Raw genomic sequence first — 8,245 nt, 5'->3', positions numbered from 1 at the left:
TTAAAACAAAGATTTTGTACCCTCAAATCCAAGGCGTCAACTCTACGCACCACAAGCTCACATATTTTGGACACTGGGCCTGTGCTTGTTCAGGTATTGGAGATAAGTGGGAAAGGGGACCAGTTATACAAGATATTAAGTCCAAAGCAAACTGCAAGAGTTACATAAGGGAATCACACAAACACTGGGTGCCTGAGCAAGAAATGAGATGAGATTCAATGTTTGATAAAAGCAAAGTAATGCAACATGGAAAACAATAATCCCAAATATACGTATAAAAAGATGGGGTCTCAATTAGCCTGTTTCCCACACAAAGAAGATCTTGGAGTCATTCTGGATAGTTCTTTTGAAAACATCCACTCATGCCGCAGGCAGCAGTCAAAAAACTAACAGAATGTGGGAAATCATATAGGAAAGGGATAGATAAGAATACACCAGAAAATATCCATTTGTGCCTCTATATAAATCACTGGTACGCCTTATCCCTAAGAAATACTCTGGCTAGCAGATGAGGTCAAGCCATCTCAAAAAAGTATATATTAGCCAACTAGAGAGAAAAAGATTCGAAAAGCAAAAAAACTTATTAGACAGGACATCTGAGAACAGCTTCTATATCGAAGAAGCCAATCTATAATAAAGAACCCCCCACAGAACTGTTCAGATTGGTAAGAGATGACAAGGAGGGAGACATGAATGAGGTATCTCACTCAAAATCAAAGTGACTATGATGTGACACACCGCGAAGTTTATTTCTCTTTCCCATAAACTACAAGAACTGAGGGTCACCAAAATGAACATTAATCAGAACCAAGAAGAAAAACAAAAAGGCAAAAGAATATAATTCTCCACCGAATGCCATAAGTAATCACTGTGACTATCTTATAGCCGAGAGGATGTTGTGAAGACAGAAAGACAATACAACTAGGGCTCCCAAAAACAGAAGACCACAGACTACAGTTTCATGGGGGAAAGGTCCATCAACTGGACACTAAATATAACGCGAGCTGGGCAGCTAGACGATGGTTGTCCACTAACTACTGTGACCACGCAGGCCTGAGGAATCGGGATGAAAGGAGTGGACTCATCTGCAATGAATAGTCCCTCATCCACCTCATGGCCGCACCTGGCAATTAAGGCCCAATGTTGGAAAAGAACCAGGATACCATAGAAGGCTGAGGGACGTGGAGCTGATCCAGGATGGCATATCTTATGTTAGTCCATACCATACGAATCACTTTCAGCTTGCTTTTCTTCCCTTTAGACACTTCATAAGGAGTCTGTAATGGCCGAATAACCCAGCCCGACCCAGTAGAGAGGGTTACAAGGGTAATAACAAGGCAGCTCTGTGAACGCCAGATAACAAAAACGTGTAGGCCTACAAATTTAGACATTGCCACTGGTTGGTACAAGCTACCGGTTGTCCAGGACTGTTAGAAATACCGACAGTCCCTGGGTACAGTTTAAATCTTAGCCTATATTCTACAAAGGACCCTATGTCCATCACATTACAGCTTTATATAGATCTGCACCGCACAGCGTGTGGCCCATCTGTGTTCAACGGCAGGCTGGGTTCCCCCCGCCCCCCATACAACTGATCCGCGAGAGCTCCATCATCTTAAACTGGTGAAAAATGGTGAGAAAGAGAGAGCAAATAGAGCAGCTTCTGCCCATTAGGGCCTTCCGGAGTAGTTGTATCTCCCTATATACCTGATTAATCATATCCAGTCATAAGCATGCTTGTACATGGTTTCACAATGAACGACTTTTTGAGCTATCTGGCTACCACCCCACAAACCAGTCAAACCCTCAATTTTTGGAATACCTGCCGCCAATAATTATGAGAGACCTGCTATTGGCCATCCATCCGAAAAAAAAAGCTTTTTAAATGTTGATTGCATTGATATTTATCGGGTGCCTTAGAACAAACTATGATTAAATATGAACGCTTTCATACCTGTTGCATCACATTTTTTCTACATAATGCCTTTAGCCATTCATCTTTAAAAAATGGTAGATACCAAAGATTCACACAATGAAAGGCACAGACCTAAATTTATACGCATTTCATCTATTTCCATTTACTCATTCTACGAATAATGCTTTCCTCAACCATCGGTAGTGGACCCTGCTAGGCCAAAGCCCACAAGAGCCACGAACGCTTAAAATGAGGCTGTGAATCCTACGGCCTTTTAGCATCTCAACTCTTAACCAGTGGGCAGGTCTACTCAGGGAGACCAGGCTTGAAAAGGTCTGCTCTAAGTGACCAGCGGGTGGGCACCGGAGGCACGACAGATTACCTGTAATATCTGGAAACCCCGGCAGAGTTATCAATCAGGGTCATGTCTGCGCTGTGGAGAGGGCCATTTTACTTAAGGTGGCATCTTTGTTGTTGCATCTTCGAGAAATGACCTTCTTCAGAGTCAGCCGAGCTGGTGCCTAAGGCAGCTGTGGGCAGATCCAGCCGTGCACCACACAAAACTTAACAGACGTGCCACTATCTGCAGGGCATTGTCCTTGCATTCTTAAAGTACACGAAAAGCAGATAAGAGAAGAAGGAAAAATGCAGACTGAGTTGAGTATGGGAAGGACATGTCGCGAGAATGAGTGAGCGTGAGTCTCCCTGTAAAGACAATAAGAAGCCCCTACCAAATATCCAGGGCCTGCAGCCAGAACAACCATTGTTCACACAAGCGGCGGTGGCAGCTTCTGACAAGCACAATTAGTGCGCAGTACTGGAGGAAAACCAATTGAGACCACTACTGCGACTCATTTCACCTGGGTACAAATTTAGCTAACATTATCTCATTTCCAGGTTGGAGAAGTGGCCGCAAGCGGGTTGGCACATGCAGTGCAGGCATAGGAGCATCTGGAAATCAAGATGTTACAAGGAGAGACTGACAACACCACCCAAGCGAAAGAGAGCCAGGGAACCAAAACATGTACTGCACTCTCGTTTCAAAGAGAGCTCCACACAGCTAGTATTCACGTGTGGAAACCTGGGGCTCTCATACGTGCAATTTGGCCCACAAGAGCGCAGGCACGGAAAGAGCTGGATCTCACCTGGGCTTCAGCCAAAGTAACATTCCAAAGAGGTAATGTCAGTGGGGAACCCAACTCATTCGCATACTCTCTGAACGAACACACGGCCGGGCGGAGAGCAGACTTCAACCTGTGAGAAGGCTAGAGAGAACGGATAAGAAAGAAATCATCCACACAGAGATATTTAGGAATACCCCAGAAGGCGACTAAGCTGTTACAATTGGACAGGGCTGGATAACTTTTTGTGGCCACACGCCAAACTTTATCTGTGGGCAAGTCCCAGGCGAATGAAAGGGAACAAGGCCAAAGACCAAACCACGAACAGCGGGCAGGGTGATGCTGAATCATCTATAATCACTAGTCAGGAAAGACTCAATTAATAGCAAATGGGTTTTCCTACATGAAAGACCTGCATTCTTGTTATCACCACCAAATAACACTCATAATACATATCTTCATAACCACAAGAGAATAGAAAAAAAAAGTTCATTTATCTTAGAAGGTACAAAGACTATACACATTTTAAACAGTAGAGATTTATTTTGAAAACTTTTCGATGAGTTTTACAAGCGAGATATCAAGAAAATAAATGATTGATTTGGTTCCTTCACTTTACCAAAGATAATTGAAGCAGATACTTTAGAAGTCATAGGCCACGAGAAACTAATCTCCAATTCAAGCACAGTGCTAAGACGGACACGACATCACCACCCGGCAGCCTCTGCTCGGTCACCTCCTGGGAATTAGACTCGTTTCCATGGACGCGCCTCACACATCCTTGGTGTCCCACTCGTCTTTTCCTGAGCCTGGTCCGGTGTCTCTCGGACCCTGACGTTGCACCCTGCCTCGGCGGCGTCCTCTATGAAGGAACACGCCCTCCGGCAGTGCCCTCAGTCTATCTGCATCCCTTCCGGGGATCGATTGTCAGCCCCGCAGCTATCACTCCAGTCAAGCCTTCATTTAGCAGCCAACCAACACAGCCCTCCAACATCTAAATCCCTCCTTGGCGGGAATATGGCACATAGGAGCCCGTAATGGCCCAGTGACCTTGGCAACACCTGCAAGGAGAAGGGGGAGAACCCAGGCCGTCCTCTACTCTGGGTCCGGCGACCGAGGGACCCTCTGGCACACTCAGTCTCTGCTGTCCTCCTCCTTATTCCTCCTCCATCCCCTGTTTCCCTGGGGGCCTTCCCCTGCGGCCCTTGCACCCGCTAGGAAACCAGACCCTGATTTATCAAGAGGCCTGCAGCTGGCAAGCAATACGGGCTAGAGCTTTCTAGCCGCATCCTGAGCCGCCACTAGCGCTGTCCATGGATGTAGTCCCCCAACACCTGGAGACTGACCTTCTCGCCCTTCAATAGCCTAGGACCACGAACCTGAGCACACATGAGCTAACAACCCACCCCCTCAGGCCCCAACCCCCCCCACCTTCCTGGGGCAGCCTTCTATAATAACCCCTAGGAGCCTGCCCACTAAGATAGGCTGATTACCCCTTGCAAAACTGGGCACCACAATGATGGACAACCTAATGCACAGTCCTCATTTTAATTGGACCCAACACCCAACCCCCTGGCTGCGCAGCGCTTCCTCCTGGCTGCCCACGCCCACCCTCTCGCCAAAAGGATGGGGCAATCCCCACACCTACAAACAGGTTAATCATTAATATTTGGAGATTTTTTGCTAGGCCTTGTTAATTAGAAGAAGAACAATCACCAACACAGACATTTAAAATGTTTTATTTAAACTAAAAAACAACGTTAAGTATTCTGGACCTTTTTTCTTCACAGCAAACATAATATTTTAACGAACAAGCATATGTCCCTCCCTTTCTCACATTTATTCTTCCAGACTTCTATCCTTGTCTCAGACTGTTTCTGGCCCCCAACAATCTTTGCTAATCAATTGACTTTTTTCAAACTTTTAAAGAGAGATTGACTCTCTATACACAAATTTGCGGAGGGACAATAGCATTGAGATTCTGTTATTTCTCATGTCTATATATTATTATTTATTTAAATAACATTTTTGCTTGTTAACAAGGCATGTTACCTATGGACGAACACAAATCCAACAGTTTTGAGAACTGCAAACTATTCATCTCTGTTGGTTTCCTTCTTAGAATGAGCACTGAGTCCTATTGGGTAGATGGCAAGATTAAGCTAAATAATCTGTACAAATGTCCTGTGGAACCCCATAAAATGGGTTTCCAATCCATGAACTAGAATATTTACAATCTTTTCTAAACATGTGCATGGAATATTATTGTCCTCAAACTATAGAAGTTAGAATTTATAATTCCTATTCCATGAGAGCTTATAATGTATCTGCTTAATATCCATTTTAAAATTTTTAAAAAAATCGATTTTTTGATTTTTTTTCAAAAGTCAGTTTACCCACCCCTGACAGCGGGGCATGGTGTGGGGGAGGAAAAGGATTGGTCCGCAGCTGGAGCAAGGCAGGGGCCAGGGGCAAGAGACAGCAGGGCATGTGGGGGGAAGGATTGGTCCCAGCTAGAGATAGGGCAGGGGAAGGGGCAAGATGAGCAAGTGGGGAATGGGAAGAGGTGGGGAGGGCTGACTGAAGCAAGGCAGGGGATGGGGGCAAAACAACAGCGGGGCAGGAGCTGGGGTGGGTTCCTGGAGCAGGGAGGGGCCGGGGGTAAACTGCAAGTGCAAGGCAGAGGGCTTCGGGAGGGGATAAACAGGATCTCTCCCGTCTAAGGAGAGAGTTAGGCGCAGAAGCAGGCTGAGGGTTGGGATGCAGAGTCTGGCCAGTGAGATAGGGTTGAGGGAGGGGGCTCCGGGTTGGGGCAGGAGATTGGGTGTGGACGCTTACCTGGGGCAGTTCCCATTTGTGCAAGGGTGCAGGTAGGAAGTGGATGTGTGTGTGCAGGAATGTCCCGTTTGGTGCTCAGGGTGGGGGTAGGATGTGGGGAGGTGCAAGTGTCAGGGCTGGGGGCTGGGAAGTGGGCTGGGGATATGGGGTTGCAGGAGTGAGGACTGTGTTGAGCTGGGGGTCTCTGAGGGGGTGCAGGAGTCAAGGGAAGAGGGCTGGAGGGTGTGGGTGGGGGTTGTTCGGGGTGTTCCCAACCTAACCGCTGAGCGCCTCAGGGCAAGGGGCTGGCAGGAGGCATGCCCTGATTCACCTCTTCCCCAAGGCCCTGCCCACCTCTTTCCCCGCCCTCCTCCCCAAGCAGCAAGCGAGTGTGGCTCGCTCTCCCCCTCCTCATGCCAGCCAACAGCGGTTTGTCAAACAGGGAGAATGGAGGGAGCCGGGAGGGAGGGGAAGAGGGCAGAGAAGGAGCTGGCTGCGCAGAGCCTGCCCTGCTGGAGCAGGAGCTCCACGGAGCCAGCAGTACAAGCCTGCCCCCGCAGGAGAGAGCAGGGGACGGGGGTGAAGCCCAGAGTAGCTGGGCCAGTGCCTTTTGGAGAAGGGGCCCATGCCATGGGTAAATCTGCTACGCAATTGGCCAAAATTTCAGGGATGAATGGGTTACATCAGGGTGGTGTTACCAGCGTGTGTCGGTGGGCCTAGGCTGTTTCCGGTGCCATTAATGAAGAAAATGAATGGTTCCGAAGGTAAAAAGATCTAGGGATTGGGACGCGGCCTTCAGCTGCATGAGCTAGGATGAACTGTCACAACCCAATGGCCCCCCCTCCCTCAGGGGGTCCCTGGGGAGGCAAAATCAAAGCATTGTATGTTTGCTAACACTATTGCAAGGCATGTTTTGGGAAGGGTAAGGGTGAGAGTGGAGTGAAATATTCCTTTTGAAGGTTGGTGAGAGGCTGAAGAGGAGGAAGAGAAGAGACAGGAAATGGGTTAACTCCACGCTCAGCTAGGTCCAGCAGAAGAGAAGAACCTTGACTACCAGCCAATTAAGGCACAGCACAACAACGCCTCTCAGCTGCCTCAAGACAGAACGGGGGCCTGGATCCAACCTGACCCAACTGTGAAAGGAGGCTTCAGCTGAACTGACCATTCAGAGGCTGCAAAAAACATAGGGAGACAGGGAGGCCAGCAGCAAGGGGTAAACAATGGTTTTGGCATCCAAACAACAGTTTTTGCATCCCTGAAAGCCGGTTGTTTTGGAAAAGCTGAGGAAGCCACGAAGGGCTGGTTGGACTGGTACAAAGAGCACGGGGGACAAGAGGTCATGAACGAGACGTCCCCAAGAGACTACAGGTACTTAAAACCCTCTCGGAGCTAAACAACCTCGGTGATCACAGCAGACCCTGGAATCAAAAGTGCACAGGAACAGAACTCCCATCCACCTCTTATGTCCCCTCATTCTTCATATCTTACACTCAGGCTTGGCAGTCCCCAGTGTGGCAAATGGTGTGAGTAATGAAAAAGTTGGGTTAGGAACTTGGGGCCAACTAACGCTTTTTCTTCCTTAGTGACGTGGGAACCCCAGCATCTCACCTGTTTTTTATTAATAAAATTAGAATATTGGAAAGTACAGAGAGGCAACAAAAATTATAGACTTCCATATGAGGAAGAATTAAAAAGCCTGGGTACTTGGTCACTAATAAAAGAGGAGACTAAGGGTGGGAGAAATAGAGGACTATCAATCATGATGGCATGAACATGAATCGTGAAGTGTTATCGTACCCCTCATTGTAACACCAGAATCAGATTTTAGTGAGGCTTATTTCTTCACCCTCTCACTCCTGGTCCTTCTCGATGAAACAGAGAAGCAACAAAACTGAAGTCCGAACGTGTGCAAAACAATATGGATGTTTATTGAGGAACGTCCAGCAAGCATGATTCCACGTTTTCCTTCTCTGACACCAGAAGTGGCCTATGTCCTGTTCCAATTTCCTGGTTCCCATTCATTCCCTCCTTAAGGCGAAACATTTCCATTTCCTACCTCATTCCTTTCCCATTCCCCCCCTTACTCCTGATCATGACTGCAGACTATATTAGTAAACACGTTGAGTTCTGCTATAGCTCATACCTTAATCAATCATTTACTGAAATTTAACAACCAATCCTAACATATTGTAAACATGATTATCATGAGAAAGAAGGTCCTTACAACAGACAGACAGTGATTATGTTTCTTTCGTTTTAATACCTCTATAACTAGCTTAGTATAAGAATACACCTACATCTTAAAGTAAGGCCTTGTAGGCAAGCCTAAATATCTATGAGCTAACACAGGTCACCCATTGAAATTAATAGGCATCAGGTTTTAAAACAATAA

This window comes from Chelonoidis abingdonii, chromosome 19 (genome assembly GCF_003597395.2).
Source record: "Chelonoidis abingdonii isolate Lonesome George chromosome 19, CheloAbing_2.0, whole genome shotgun sequence".
Lineage (NCBI taxonomy): Eukaryota > Metazoa > Chordata > Testudines > Testudinidae > Chelonoidis > Chelonoidis abingdonii.
This window is presented reverse-complemented; position numbering follows the sequence as displayed.